Source organism: Xenopus tropicalis, chromosome 5 (assembly GCF_000004195.4).
Source record: "Xenopus tropicalis strain Nigerian chromosome 5, UCB_Xtro_10.0, whole genome shotgun sequence".
Taxonomy (NCBI): domain Eukaryota; kingdom Metazoa; phylum Chordata; class Amphibia; order Anura; family Pipidae; genus Xenopus; species Xenopus tropicalis.
In genome coordinates, this window is record NC_030681.2 from 72,501,309 (window position 1) to 72,517,253 (window position 15,945).

The window sequence follows — 15,945 nt, forward strand, 5'->3', positions numbered from 1 at the left end:
ACAAGAATTGACAACTGCGCTTGTCATGTCTTTTCAGTGACAACGAGAGATCCACAGTGAGAAGAGAAATAGGGTTCCTTCTGATCTTTCAATTGCTTAATCTCTGCCTTGCCAGTTAATAAGAGAACTAAACTCTAACCCATCATCAACTCCCCCTTCACTTACCTCCATTTCCCCCTTCAAGCTCCCTTTGTGCAACATCCAAACTGCAATAAATCTGCAAATCCCTGGTAAGGCTTTATGTTGAGTATGCAGTGTAGCTTTGGGTCCTGGTTTTTAAGAACAATATTAATAAGTTGGTAAAAAGCTTAGACATAGTAATGAGAGAATTTTTTTGCCAGACATGGATTAGCTGTGAAATTACGCATTTCACCATTGCCAATTTTTTTTGTGTGAAACTGCCACAAAAATTAGCTGCAGCTAGAATTCACAGAGTGAGAAAAAAGTTGTGGTTGCATAAAAAAAAGTTTGCGCATGTGAGAAATGTCGCATTTATGCATTTTTTACCGTTTTGCAAATTTTTCAGCAGTTTCGTTAATTTCCCGGTGACAGATTCGCTCATCACTACTTAGACATGCAACAGAACTTTTAATATGAATGGAAGAATTAAACTGTAAGGAAAGTGTTGGGGTTATTTTCTCAAGAGAAAAGGCAGTTGGGAGGGTTTATAGAGAAGGGCTCTATTTTCCTTACAGAGGGGACTCATGGTAACATAGTAAGTTAGGTTGAAAAAAGAAGTTTTTTCTTCCATCACGTTCAACCATAATGCCTATATATAACCTGCCTAACTTCTAGTTGATCCAGAGGAAGGCAAAAAACCCCATCTGAAGCCTCTCAAATTTGCTGCAGAGGGGAAAAAAATTCCTTCCTGACCCCAAGATGGCAATCGGACCAGTCCCTGGATCAACTTTTACTAAGAGCTATCCCCCATACCCCTGTATTCCCTCACTTGTACTAAGAGCTATCTCCCATAACCCTGTATTCCCTCACTTGATAAGAAGCCATCCAGTCCCTTCTTAAAGCTATTATAATGTATCAGCCAGCACGACTGATTTGGGGAGGGAATTCCAGAACTTCACAGCTCTCACAGTAAAAAATCCTTTCCAAATATTTAAACGGAACCTCCCTTCTTCTAAACTGAGTGTGTGCCCTCGTGTCCGTTGGAAGGACCTACGGGTAGATAGAGAGGTTATAATATCATCCCCTTATATATTTATACATAGTTATCATGTCACCTATTAAGCGCCTCTTCTCCAGTGTAAACAGACCCAACTTGGCCAGTCTTTCTTCATAACTGAGACTTTCCATACCCTTTACCAGCTTAGTTGCCCTTCTCTGGACCCTCTCTAACTCAATAATGTCCCGTTTGAGCACTGGAGACCAAAACTGAACAGCATATTCTAGATGGGGCCTTACCAGCGCTCTGTAAAGGGAAAGAATAACCCCCTCCTCCCGTGAATCTATACCCCTTTTAATACAGCTCAACACCTTGTTTGCCCTTGCAGGGAGGGGAAAGTAAAAAGTGCAGTGACATCTAGGTAATGCAGAATGAAAACCTAAAGTTATTGTCTGCCCTGCTTCTATGCCTAAGGCATAGAGGCGGGGCAGGCATGTATGTTTGACAGCTGGTATATTTAAATGCCTTTATAATGGGTATAGATGTGTTATAAAAAAGGAAATTTGGCTCATGTTTTCATGTTTAACGTGAAAAGTACTTTTATTATACAGCTTTTTATGTCTGGGTGACAGGTCCCCTTTAAGGTATTAAAATTAAAATTACAGAAAGATCCCTGTTTCTGAAAACCCCAGGTCCAAAGCATTCTGTATAATGGGTCCATTACCTGTACATGATGCTAGGAATCATGTCTTGAGGGCCGTAAATTTGGTATTCCTAGTGTGGAGTGTGGGGCGTGTTGTTCTTTTTAATAAGTATTTCTCATTTTATGGTGAGGGATTTTAAATTCATAGAGTATGATATATTTTCTGACTTAATCTCAGCAGCAAAGAGAATTTGAAGACCTTTCCATGGCATTGAATGATAATTTAAAAATTGGTTTCTCACCTGTTTCATGCCTTCTGATATCAAATAGTAATCCTTCTAGTATGCATGTGGAATAGTCACTGAGTTTGTTTGTAGGGTTCACATGCATTTTCATCATTTATGCTCAGAAAAGCAGGTAGATTCCTTTGCTTTCTTTATATGGTCTTCAGCTTGTCGGTGCTGATACATTTAATGGCTTAGAAGACATTCCTTTTCACATTTTTGAAAGTAAAAAAATAGATTATATTTTACAGTTGTAATGCATTTCTGTTCTTTTACTTTTTAAATATTTTGAGACAAAGTGATACATTAACTATTTGTAGATGTAGCAGATTTACATTAAAACATCATACAAAATTTGTAGTTGCATGGTGTTGCTCTTAGCATTATATGTTGCAAAATTATATTTTTACAACAATTCACTAGGTGTGGAGTCCATGGTTCCTTTGTATACTTCAACTTAACCCATCACTAGTGATGAGCATACAATCTCACCATGTACAGTTTCATCGTGAAATTCTGCATTGAGCCACAGGCGAAAAGTTTCACAAAACCACAGCAATAATTTGCCATGCATTTATTTTTGCATTTAAAAAAGACACATGTCAAAAAAGACACACATAAAAATGTGCGGAGTGCTCAAAAAAAGAAGCACATGTTTTTTTTTATCCTTGCCTTCAACATTAAAGGAACAGTAACATCAAAAAAAAAGTGTTTTAAAGTAATTAAAATATAATGTGCTGTTGCCCTGCAAAAAAATGGTGTCTTTGCTACAGAAAAGCTACTATATAAATAAGCTGCTGTGTAGCCATGGGGGCAGCCATTCAAGCTGGAAGAAAGGAGAAAAGGCACAGGTTACATAGCAGATAACTAGTAGATAAGCCCCATATAATGGGGGTTTGTCTGTTATCTGCTAAGTAACCTGTGCCTTTTCTCCTTTGAAAGGCTGCCCCCATGGCTACACAGCAGCTTACTTATATATTACTATATAAACTATAGTAGTCTTTCTGAGGCAAACACGCCAGTTGTAGCAATGCAGGGCAACAGTACATTATATTGTTATTACTTTTACACACTTTCATTTTTTGGTGTTACTGTTCCTTTAACCAATAGTAAATGAGCCCTCCAACTTTCTATATAAAGAGGTACAGAGCGTTTTTAGTAGTGTTTTGAGTAGGAGCTTAGGAGAGTTGTTGTGTGACAAGGCTAGGTAGAGTAGGCATTTGTTAATAGTTTCAGTCAGTGCAAGTGGAAGTTGTGGTTTTACTACTTTCTCTCTTCTGCTTGCCTACCACCCGTAAGATCCAAGAGCCCTTGTAAGGGCTTCTTTTTTTGTTGCTGATTTTGATTTATTTTCAATTTTTTGTTCATTTATTTTTTTTTTTTGCTGCAACTCCTCTGCCTGGGGGAGAGGAGTCATACTGGGCCTGAACTCCTGGCTGCCTTCCAGGCTCAGGTCCAGTGGTGGTTCATTCCCCGCCATCTCTGAGCAAGAAATGTTGTGTGCGACAATGAGTGCAACCTGCTGACTACCTTGCGCCTGGCCAGCTGACCCATGTGCTTTGCACATGTTCTCAATCGTGTGATGCAGCATTTTGTGAAGAGCTACACAGGGTTGGGTAATGTGATGGAGAAGGCACATAACATATGCACCCACTTTTACAGGTCCCCCACCACCAGTGTTTCTTTGGCACGAATGCAGCGGGCACCATCATCTTCCAGCAACTTCCTGCTGGAGCACAGTGCCAGGGTTACTCAGGGGACACAACTAGGGTACTTTAGTGCAGAGCAGTGACAGCAGATGAGGCAGTTTTGCCGGGTACTTGCCCCCATTGAGCAGGACATATGTTTTGTTAGCAGGGACAAGGCATGTTTAAGTGACGTCATACCCCTTGCTTTCCTCCACAAAATTGATGGCCTGCTAAAGAAAGGGAATGTGCCTGAGGAGGAGGTGGAAATGGTGTGCAGGTCCCATAGGCAGGCAGAAGGAGCTGGGAGGCAGGATGAGGAGAAGATGCTGCCCAATGAGAAGGATAAAGGAGAAGAGGGCTGGGTGCCTGCAGAGCAAGGGGAAGCAGAGCCAGGGCACAGACCACCCACACACCCCAGCTATTGTTCGCAGCTGGTACGCAGAGCAGGAGGAGGGAGATGACCTAACGGATCTAGAAGCAGTCAGGAAAAGGGTTGGTTGGGGGGCACTTCTTTTACATGGCTGCTCATATGCAGAGATGGCTCAGGAGTGATCGCCAGATCTGTTCCATCAAAGATTGGGAAGATTAGTGGGTGGCCACCATACTTGATCATACTATTCAAGTCCTCCTGCTTCTAAGCACTCTGTAGAGGCAACCACATTAATAAGTCTCTTTAACAAATTCTAAAATGCCTTTAAACTGTTGTTGTCACAGGCCTAGTGATAGTGATCACTAGTAAGCAAATGTACTTAAATCTGCACTAAGCCACTATTGCAGCTGCCAGTACCTCAGGGTCACCGCTGCATATATAATTTGTAAACGCATTTTTGTATTGAAGTTGCAGCTGTTTATTCAATACAGTTTTTTCTGTTACTGTTTATACTGGGCTCAGGGCACACTGGCATCAGCGGGGGGTGCGCAGCACGGGCGATGCAGGAAGAGGAGGGGTGAGCAAGGGCTGCCTTTTCACAGGTATGCCTATGATTTTTGTAAAAATTATTTTTAAAGGCAAACTAAGCGCTGGCAAACTTTCTTCTTCTTTGTGTATAGGTAATGGTTTTTTATCGTTTATAGCAGCTGGTCAACTCCAGATCGTGGGTTAGACCGAGCGCTGGCACAATAGTGTGTTTCTAGCAGTTGGTCAACACTACAGCGTGGGTTAGACCGAGCGCTGGCGATTTCTTTCTGTGTTTTGTGTACAAATTGTAGCCAAATTTTGCTTCTAGCTGCTATGTAGCCTTAAATCAATGAATCACTTTCATGTGTGTACTAATGAGCTGGGGCTTAAAAGCTCCCTACTTTTTCACTAGAGCCTTTTTGAGCTAAAGGTAGGTGCAGTGGGTCTTAATACTCAGTCACATTGCTTTCTGGGGGACTTTATTTTAATTGCATCACAGACTCAAAGTCATTAGACAGTGTAGGACTCACGTATAATGAGGGGCCTTGACGTGGCACGTGAGCTTACATATTTTGGCCAAAGTGTGGTACTAACACCTCATTTTTTGTAAAAATTATTTTTAAAGGCAAACTAAGCGCTGGCAAACTTTCTTCTTCTTTGTGTATAGGTAATGGTTTTTTATCGTTTATAGCAGCTGGTCAACTCCAGATTGTGGGTTAGACCGAGCGCTGGCACAATAGTGTGTTTCTAGCAGCTGGTCAACACTACAGCGTGGGTTAGACCGAGCGCTGGCGATTTCTTTCTGTGTTTTGTGTACAAATTATGCCTATGATTAAGTACCCTACTGGTACGAAACGCGCAAGGCTTTTGTTTTCTTTTTTATATATGGATTAAATAAAAATTCACACATTTTTTAACCCATAATGCTGTTGCTACTTGAAACTACTCGGGTTGGGAATCGGAGTGCCTGCTCATATTTTTTTTCCATGTGATTTATGGCTCCCTAAGCTGAAGGTCTGGGGCATGAGCAGCCGGACCCACACTATTTGGCTTAGACTGTGATTATTCATGATATTAAGTACATAACATGGCAAGATAAAAAAAAAATTCTAACTCTGTCAGAATCACTTTAATAAAGTATGGCAAAATGCATACTTAGTATGGATGATTAAACCTTTGTACAACAGGTTGTTTGGTGTGTCTGTGCTCTTTATGTAATATTGCACCCTCACCAAATGAACTGCGACTTTCTTGCCTTTCTGTATTTGGAAGGTTGTCACATTTTGCAAAACTTTACAGTTCCCATTTCAGTGCTAATTAATAGGTATTTACAGGTTGCTTCCAAATCTCATACATTTTTTCCAAAAGGATATGCACTTCCAGAATACCCCTGCCTTATTAACTAACTGCTATATGAGGGGGGAGGATTTATTAACATTCGGATTTTCTGAGTTTTATATTTTTTTAAACCACGACTAAACTCATTTTCATGAAGGTCAGTCATTTAGAAAAAGATCAGAATTAAAAAAAGCACAAGTTGCAAAGTTTAAAAAAAAAAAAAATATGAAAACTGCGACTTTTTTGTATCGTCAAACAAAGCTAACGTCCCAAAACCCCCCCAAAACCTCAAAAACCTTGTGTTTTTTGTCATTCCGACTTTGTGTTGTGGTTTTGTCGCATATTAAATCATGACAAAATCACATTTTTTTTCCTGCAACAATATGCTATAAATTTTTAGGTTAATCTATGCTTTTACAGTTGCACTGGTGAGATTATATTTACAATTATATCTATATTTTTCATGTATATTTACTATATTTAAGTTAGAAATGAGGAAGATGGGGATCTTTGTGCAGTGCAGAATTATTAGAATTATTCACACAGTAAACATACTTGCCCTGTACGTAGTTATATTTGTAAAGATGGGCAAGATTGGTGTATTTAATGTCACACAAATTTTTACATATGCTGTAATTGTCTTTAAAGGAGAAAGAAAGGTAAAAACTAAGTAAGCTTTATCAGAAAGGTCTATGTAAAGCCATAAGAATTCACAGAAAAGCTGCACTCCTCTAATCAAAAGAAACACAGGATTTCTTATCTCCTTTTTTGTGAACATGTTCTTCAGTATCAGAGTTCCTCTCTTTCAGGGCTCATTCAGGTTTGGGGCACGAGTCTGCTCAGTTCTCTCCTCTTTCCCTCTCCACCTCCCTTCTTTTGCTCCCCCCTCTGTTAGGAATGTGACCAAGCTAAAATGTAATGCAAGTAAAGCTTTCTGCTCAATAAATATAGCGTTTTAGGTGGCACTAATGTGGCGAATCTATTGGCAGTAAAATGCCAAAATGACTTTCCTTCTCCTTTAAGAACTTTTCAAATATGGCATAATCGCAGAATATGTATGCACAACTTCAGTTGAAAAACAAAAAAAAAAATGACATACCTGATTCTGCGAAACAAGAGATGATGTTTTATTAGCTCACAAAGCAGTGGCAATGTTTTGGGTCTATGCTCTTTGTCAAACCTAAATTGTGTAACAACCAGAGTGACCTAAGTAGTGAAAAATAGGCTCAGTCTGTGCCAATACCCGCCCCCACCTGAGTCTATTATTTAAATAATCTTTAAGGTGGATATATCTGATCAGGCTTTGAATAAAAGTGAAGTCCATATCCAACAGGTCCATTTAGGTAAATACTTAGGAAAATGCATTTGATAGCAATATCAGTAATATAACCCCAGTAAACAAATACTGTAGGTATAGGATCAAAATAATTACCTTTAAAAACAAAAGTAATCTTTGCCTTAGACATCCACTGGTACCAACATTACATACAGCTTCAGCATTAAAACTGAAATTCTTCATTTGGAAGAATTTTGATCTACAATGAGTGTTTTGATGTGTTGTTGCCTATCAGTGCATACAATGGAGCGTCTCAGGTCTAGTGCTACATATAGTACTAAATAAAGCATTAGAGAGGTTATTATGCAGGAAAAGGTGATGCACTATGCTAGCCAGTCAAAATGTTTACTGGGTAACCCTTTTGAAATAAAAAATAACAAAAGTGCTTTAAAGGTGTTACCTTTATTGGCTAACTAAGATAATCATAGCAAGCTTTCAGAACATTTTAGAGGTTATTATATGATCCCCTTAGATATTTATACATAGTTATCATATCACCCCTTATGCGCCTCCCAATCCCAACTTGGCCAGTCTTTCCTTATAACTGAAAGGCCCCAAACTGCCAGGGGCCAACAATCAGTAGCTTGAAAAACAAAAACAACAATGGCACTTCTGATGCTGTGACACTGATGCTATATTCATAGTAGCCATGCTCATGCAAAACACTCATCAAATTTATGAGGCATTTGAGAATATTTCTCACAGAATTTGCATAAATCATGGTGTCATATTTAAGTGTTTAGGGAAAAACATACACAAAACAACCAAATGTTAATAAATATGTGCTACGCAAGATTTATAAATACCCCCACTATGATTTTTGACATGCTTAAGCTCTTCTCTTGCGTTTCCATGAAATATTAGTGTGAACGGCAGCATTTGTCTCGTTTCTCTACCTTTCCTGGTTACTGAGTGTTTTGTGTTATAATCTTGATCTTCTAAACACTCAGAGAGAAAATGTTGACAGCACTACAGGTCTGGGCACTACAGGCCACTATGGAAACGAGAGCAACATCACTGCAGCACATGCCTCTTTGGTGTTCAGAGTTTTAATTACTATCTTGTTCAATTCTAGATTAGCTGTTTTTTCCTGTATACATATTGATTGGTTTTCTATTTTTCATCTCAAACAGTATAAGATCTAGCATGATCAGCTGAAAGAATAATTGTACAGTAATATTCACGGGAACATAGACGTAATTGGCTGACAAAAGGGCAAATGCTAGAACAAAGACAATAAAAGCAAAGATAATTTATGAATGTCCAGGCTCAATAAATATAAATAAATAATTAGTGTGAAGGATAATGTTATAACTGTATGTAAATGCTGGGATTGAGAGGTATATTTATAGAGGACCACACTTGAACATCACATTGTAAAACAAATAAACAGAATCAACCAAAAATATGATTGTATTTATAATCTTCCAATGCACAAAGCTATACAGAATGGATCTGCTGAGATGGGAGTGAAAGAGGTTAACTGCCATGTCACAGTGCCTTACCTTCAGCCCAACTAGATACTTGCTATTAGAGATGTAGCGAACTGTTCGCCGGCAAACTAATTTGCGCGAACATCGGGTGTTCGCAAGTTCGCAAACTTTTAGCGATGTTCGTAATTTTGGGTTCTCCTTAGCTGGCGCCAAATTTTGACCTCTCACCCCAGAGCCAGCAGATACATGGCAGCCAATCAGGCAGCTCTCCCTCCTGGACCACCACCCCCCCTGGACCACTCCCTTCCATATATAAACCGAAGCCCAGCAGCCATTTTACATTCTGCCTGTGTGTGCTTGATGAGTTAGCATAGGGAGAGAGCTGTGTAGGGATTTGAGGGACAGTTTAGGTAGATTTGCTGACTAGTAATCTACTTTCTACTGCTCTGTATGTAGCTGCTGTGGGCAGCTGTCCTGCTGATCATCTGCTGTAACCCAATAGTCCTTGTAAGGACTACTTTTATTTTCTGATTACTGTTACTCTTCTTTTCATTGTGTACTGCAGCTCCGTCTGTGTGTGTTGGAGACAGGTGTGCTGCTCATAGTAGTGCACCAGCACCAACCACACATTCACATCATTTTTTTTATTTGTGTTTTTTTACTTTGCTACTGTAATTTATAGAGCCGAGTGCTATTAGTCTAGCTGTGTTGGGGACTGGTGTGCTGCTCCTAGTAGTTCACCACCAGCACCAACCAGAGATCACTTTTTTTATTATTTTTTTTTTTTTTATTTATTTATCTTACTGTTCTTTAACGTGTCCAGTGCTGTTTGCTGAGTGACGTTTTTCCACCAGCAATAATATATTCCGTATCCACTACTGTATACGTTGCTATTGCAGGCCTTGTTGCCCAGTGTCTTCTTCAACCAAGTGCCACCTAGCTAAGTGTGCTTTTTCACATTCCGTCTAAAAATAACAATAATAATTCCATGTCCAGAAACATCACCTGAGTGACGTTTTTCCACCAGCAATAATATATTCCGTATCCACTACTGCGGCGTTTTGTCTTTGCGTGTGAACCGGCTGTAACCTTTACACGACTTGATTGGCATGTAGACGCCGGACGTTTTAAAGCAGTTTATTACACAAGTTTAGAAATGTAGTGTGATTTGTGCCCTTTACAGCACAAAACGCAACGCTGTGTCAACAACGTATTTTTTAGAGAAATTTTTGCCCTTGATCCCCCTCTGGCATGCCACTGTCCAGGTCGTGGCACCCTTTAAACAACTTTAAAATCAGTTATCTGGGCAGAAATGGCTTTTCTAGGTTTTAAAGTTCGCCTTCCCATTGAAGTCTATGGGGTTCGCAAAGTTCGCAAAAGTTTGCACTTTTTGGCGGAAGTTCGCGAACGGGTTCGCGAACTTTTTTTGTGAGGTTCGCTACATCACTATTTGCTATTATAAGAGGCTACATGACGGTAAATTACATGAGGTAAATTATAACCTCCCCCCTTTGCAAGTTTTGGTTTAATTAGCCTTCTTGGCTTGTAGATTACATACAGTATTAATTTAGGGTTGAAAATAGACCAGAGTCCATCAAGCACATGCCTTTCAAGTAAACCCAGCACACACAAACTTATACTGACCTATTTATACTTATCCAGGTCCCTCTTAAAGGCATTAACAGAATCTGCCATTACAACATCACTAGGAAGGGCATTCCACAACCTCACTGCCCTCACCGTAAAAAAACACCCATGCTGCATTAAATGAAAGTTCCTTCCTCTAATCTAAAGGGGTGACCTCTGGTTCGCTGATCATTTTTATGGGAAAAAAGAACATCCCCTATCTGCCTATAATCCCCTCTAATGTGCTTGTACAGAGTAATCATGTCCCCCTCGCTAGCGACCCTTTTCCAGAGAAAACAACCCCAACCTCGACAGTCTAACCTCATAGTTTAAATCTTCCATCCCCTTTACCAGTTTAGTTGTACGTCTCTGCACTCTTTCCAGCTCATTAATATCCTTCTTAAGGACTGGAGCCCAAAACTGCATACTGAAGGTGGGCCAAACCGGAGACCTATAAGGAGGCAAAATTATGTTCTTATCCCTTGAGTCAATGCCCTTTTTTATGCAAGACTGAATGACTGCCTGGAATTAGACAACTTTTCAACACTGAACCACATTTTCCATTTTGCTCCCCAGTTTTCCAATTTTGTCGAATCGCTCTGCAAAAGTGGCAGCATCAAACTTTTAGTTTTGCACAATTTAGTATCATCAGCAAAAACAGAAACAGTACTTTGTATGCCCACCATTAATAAACAAGTTTAAAAGCAAAGGCCCAAGGACAGACTCCTGTGTAGTGATGAGCGAATCTGTCCCGTTTCGATTCACCATAACATTTGCGAAACAGCAAGAAAATTTGGTGAAAAATTTGCAAAACGCATTTTGTCGCCCGCGTCTATTTTTTGTTGCCCGTGTCTTTTTTTTGGCGCCAACGCTTTTGTGACGCGACCGCTCCCTTTTTTTTTTTACGCGACCGCGTCCAATTTGATGCGAGCCGAAACTTTCTGCGGCAAATTTTCACGGAAGTTTCTCTAAACTATTTGGCAATGGTGAAATGAGGGAATTCGCTGCGAATCCATGCCTGCCGAAAAAATTTGCTCATCACTACTCCTGTGGTACTCCACTAACAACACTGGTCCAATTAGAAAATGTTCCATTTACCACCACTCTTTATAATCTATCACTTCAGCCCTTTGGACTTTAAGTCCAAGTAGATGACATCCACTACCATTCCAGCATTGAGGTTCCTGCTCACCTCCACATAAAAGGCAATTAAATTAGTCTGGCAAGATCTATCATGCATAAAACTATGCTAGCACAAACCTATTATATTGTGATTTGCAATGTATTCAAGTATCCTATCCCTTATTACCCCTTCTAAAAGCTTTCGTACCACTGATGTCAGACTAACAGGCCTATAGTTTTCAGGCTGAGAACGGGATCCCTTTTTGAATAATTGCACCACATTATCAATTTGCCTCTCAGCACCATGCCAGACCTCAATGAATCCTGAAAAATTAAGTGAAGACGTTTGGCAATTACAGCGCTAAGCTCCTTTAATACCCTGGGATGAATACAAAGTACATGAATAATAACTTGTTCTCAATTATTTTCTGCTTCATACAATTGAAAAGATGTTAGTCACTAGTTATTTGCATACTTGTTATTTATATTATACATATATTCACAATAATTAAATTTACCCTCTCTCTGCTCAGAAAACTACACAATTTTCTACTGTACTGTTCATTTTTGGCATGTCAGTTTTTACATGCATATTTAGAGAATTTGGTCTAAGATTTGGTTGACTTCACAAAGAATTCTCTAGCGTCACGTTTTTTCTTCAAGTTGCAAATGATTCACTCTCTGATCAGAAACTGTCATCACTATAGACATGTGCCTTACTGTGCTTCATTAATTTAATGACATATTGCTCTGTAGCTTCAGAACTTTTATGCATATTTGTGGTGTGAATGTCATATTTTTCTTCTTTTCTTTACCTGACAGATTTTCAAATTTCGTTAATATCCTTAAACTTGCTTGCTCATCAAAGAAGGATTTAAAAACTGATTTTTTTTTGGTGCATTCATACTTAGCAAGGGGCAGAATGAGCCAAAAGGTAAAGATATCCTGAACCTTGGAGGTGTGATATGTAGGTCATGTGGTGTGGTTATTATTTCTTTATTTCACTTACATTGCAGTTAAGGTGTTTTTACCTCTGTAATAGAGAAGCTATTTTCCACTATTTTCCAGTTATTTTTAATAGGAATAAAAAAGGCTCCACATTACTATTTTTTTCCAAACCCCCAACCTAAACAGTGTCTTAAATAAACAGGGAAGGGCTGTGGTGGGCTCCAAACTTATTGGGTGATGTGAAAGGCAAGATACTTATAACACTTCAACCTCATGTCAGATGTTTCCAAAATTTTGTGCCAATTTTAACTCAGCAATAAATACATTGTGTTATTTATAAAAGGTTTTATGTTGCATCTATTATATTTAATTAAGCCTTTTCTGTAGTCCTGCCTGCATTACAATATTAGATAAGTACTCTTCCTGCTTTCTGTCTTCAGCATATTAGATGGAAATTGCTCTTGACATATAAAAACATCTGATGTGAATAATTGAAAATACAATACCTTTACAATTTGAATGCAATGGGTCAGACTGGGAAGAAATGTGATATTACTTTTTTTTATGTTTTTCATTTACCTTCTTGTGTTAGCTAAATGCAGTGCTAAGTATCAAACACAAGTTAGTACCATATGTAGCACTATTGCTAGTGCCAAAAGTTGTTTAATATTAGCAGCTAAAATCTTTGTGGTCCTATATAATATATGAGGAACTATAATAATATTTGCTAATAATTACCAGGATCCTTGGTATTTGTTTCCTACTTATCCTTTGCCATAGTGTTATCTTTCAGAATTTCTCCTGAAACATGACCTTAAACATTCTATAAAGAGACTTCTTTTTGATAATAACACTGTGCTTTGATAAATTATTTGTATTTTTATAAAAAGTGTATATGTTTAGTTACCTTATATGGGGGTTATTCTGTTTTTTTTCGCACCAAACTGTAATCTTTGTGTTTTGGATTACTAGTGCAACCTCCAATGATATATATTTTCAAACTGAAGAACTGCAGAAATATATGTGAACAAATATGTGCAGAAATATGTGAACAAATAGATTTGCAAGCAATATCTTGTTCTTTTATAGCTATGTTCTTGGCTAAAATGGATCCTGGTCATATACTGGTCTTTGAAAGAGGTCTTAATCCAAAAACGTTTGGAGGGCAGTATAGGCTAAAGATAATTTTTAGGTTTTAAAACACTGTCATGTTGATGGACAAAGACACTGTTTCATATCAACTACACCAGCACTCTAAGCTAAGTAACACTTTTGAATTTGTAATTATAAATACAAAGTGAATATATCCTGTATGAAATGATCATTATAACCTCATGAGGTCTAGGCAGACTTTTTTTATAGATTAACAGCTGCTAGACAGAACATTTGTATGTGGATTTGTTATTATGCTCATATATAAGGATTATTATTCTTGGCTCCTTTAGGAGTATTCAAATGAACGGATGCTGTTTAAATTGATAAAAATCCTTGGATTTATGAAGACTACATACAGTAAGGGGCACATTTTCTAACCCACAAACGGGCCGAATGCGTCCGAATGCATTTTTTTCGTAATGATTGGTATTTTGCGATTTTTCACAAAATTTTCGCGACTTTTTCGTAGCCATTCCGAATGTTTCGCAAAATGTCGCGACTTTTTCATAGCGTTACGACTTGCGCGAATTGTCGCGACTTTTTCGCAGCTTTCGCGCCGAGTACGAAAGTTTCGGATTCATTCAAGCTTCAGTATGGTGACTTTTCTTGGGCCAGGTTGGAGCTGCAGAGTGCCATTGAGTCCTATGGGAGGCTTCCAAAATCATGCTAAGTCTGAAAGTTTCGCCCGCCGCTTACGAGCGCTCAATACGAAAAAGTTGCGACAAGATACGAGCAAATCGTAACGGTTACGAAAAAGTCGCGACTTTTCGCGCAAATCGTAATGGTTACGAAAAAGTCGCCACAATTTACGAAAAGTTGTAACGGCGACGAAAAAATCGCAAAATGTTTGTTTTCCAATCGGAATTTTTCCAATTCGGATTCGAATTTGTGTCTTAGTAAATCAGCCCCTTAGTATGTTGGAGCAAGATGATAAAGCTGCTGTAGTGTGTACCCATTTTTATTTTTATATTGACTAGCATTGTGCCATATCTCAGACAGTATTGTGAAATTTCTGGCAGAAAATTGAGCAGGTGTTGATCTGGCAGGTTTGATTTTCCCATTGGACTGAGTACCAGATCTGCACGTTGACTGCATTATGATTCAATAATTGATTTTTTTTGTAAAAAAAAAAAAAAAAAAATCAGCAGGTTTGATCAGTCAAGAACCTTTGAGTCCTATGGAGGCTTAGCAGTAAAGCAATAGTCAGTGGCAGCCTGTCCTTGACACATTTTTAATGAGAAGTTAATCCCCTAATTGTTTTCAGTTTCACTCAGTTTCAAGGAGCAGTTAATCCCCTCATCGTTTTCTGTTTCACCCAGTTTGAGGTGCAATTAAGCCCAACATTGTTTTCTCTTTCACACAGTTTCAAGTAAAACTTGAAAACAAGTAAAACATTATTGTTTTCCAAGAATGAGTGCCAATGCTCCTAAAATGGCTGCTTGAGCAATTCTTGTTTGGGAAAAATTAAGAGGATTAATGGAAATCAACATCTGTTTAAACTTAAATTTTTTGAGTTTTAACGATACTTTCGGCTCAAAAAATTCTGAATTTTCGAACGTAAACTTGAAATTTTTGTACAAACAATTCAAGCATTATTGTATAATTTTATAAATACATCAATGATCAAATTGAATTCAAATTTATACCATGTCAAGTTTATACAACTTTCAAGCCAGAGCCTTTTTTTTTTTTTTAGTAAATCTGCCCACTGAAAAGTTTGTGAGTTTATATAGAAGTCAATGGGAGTTGTCCTAGGCCAAGTCAAGCCATATTTTCAATGCAAGTTTTTCTTAAGTTTATTACGGAAAACATGGAATTTCCAAAACCTCACCATTAAACATAGTAATGGAAAGATATGCACTGTAATATAAATAAGTAAATGATGATTTGTTCCAGGAGTATAAATATAGCCACACAGTTCACACACTTCTAATTGCAAATGTTAAAGACTTGGTGTAATATATTCAACTGTAGCCTTAATTTGAATATGAATTTAATGAGTATGCAAAGAAACACAATCTTGATCTGAGTCTGGCCATTTTGTTTTGGAAATATGAAATTTCTTTCACATTTCAAATAATCAAAACATAATTTTAAAGACCTAACTAGTTGTTTTGATAGTAGTCAATTAATACAAAAATACCAATTTAACGAGGTTGTAAGTTTAAATAACAAAAGTACATTCAATAAACAAAAACATTAAGTACCAACCAGCCTTCTATAATAATTCAGAATAAAATGACATTTTAAACTAAAAGAGGTCCTCATTAGAATCAATACATAAATCAGTAAAACACTGTACAGATTCCAATGATGTACCAATATTTCTCCTTGATAGCTCTCCCTTCAACATTTGA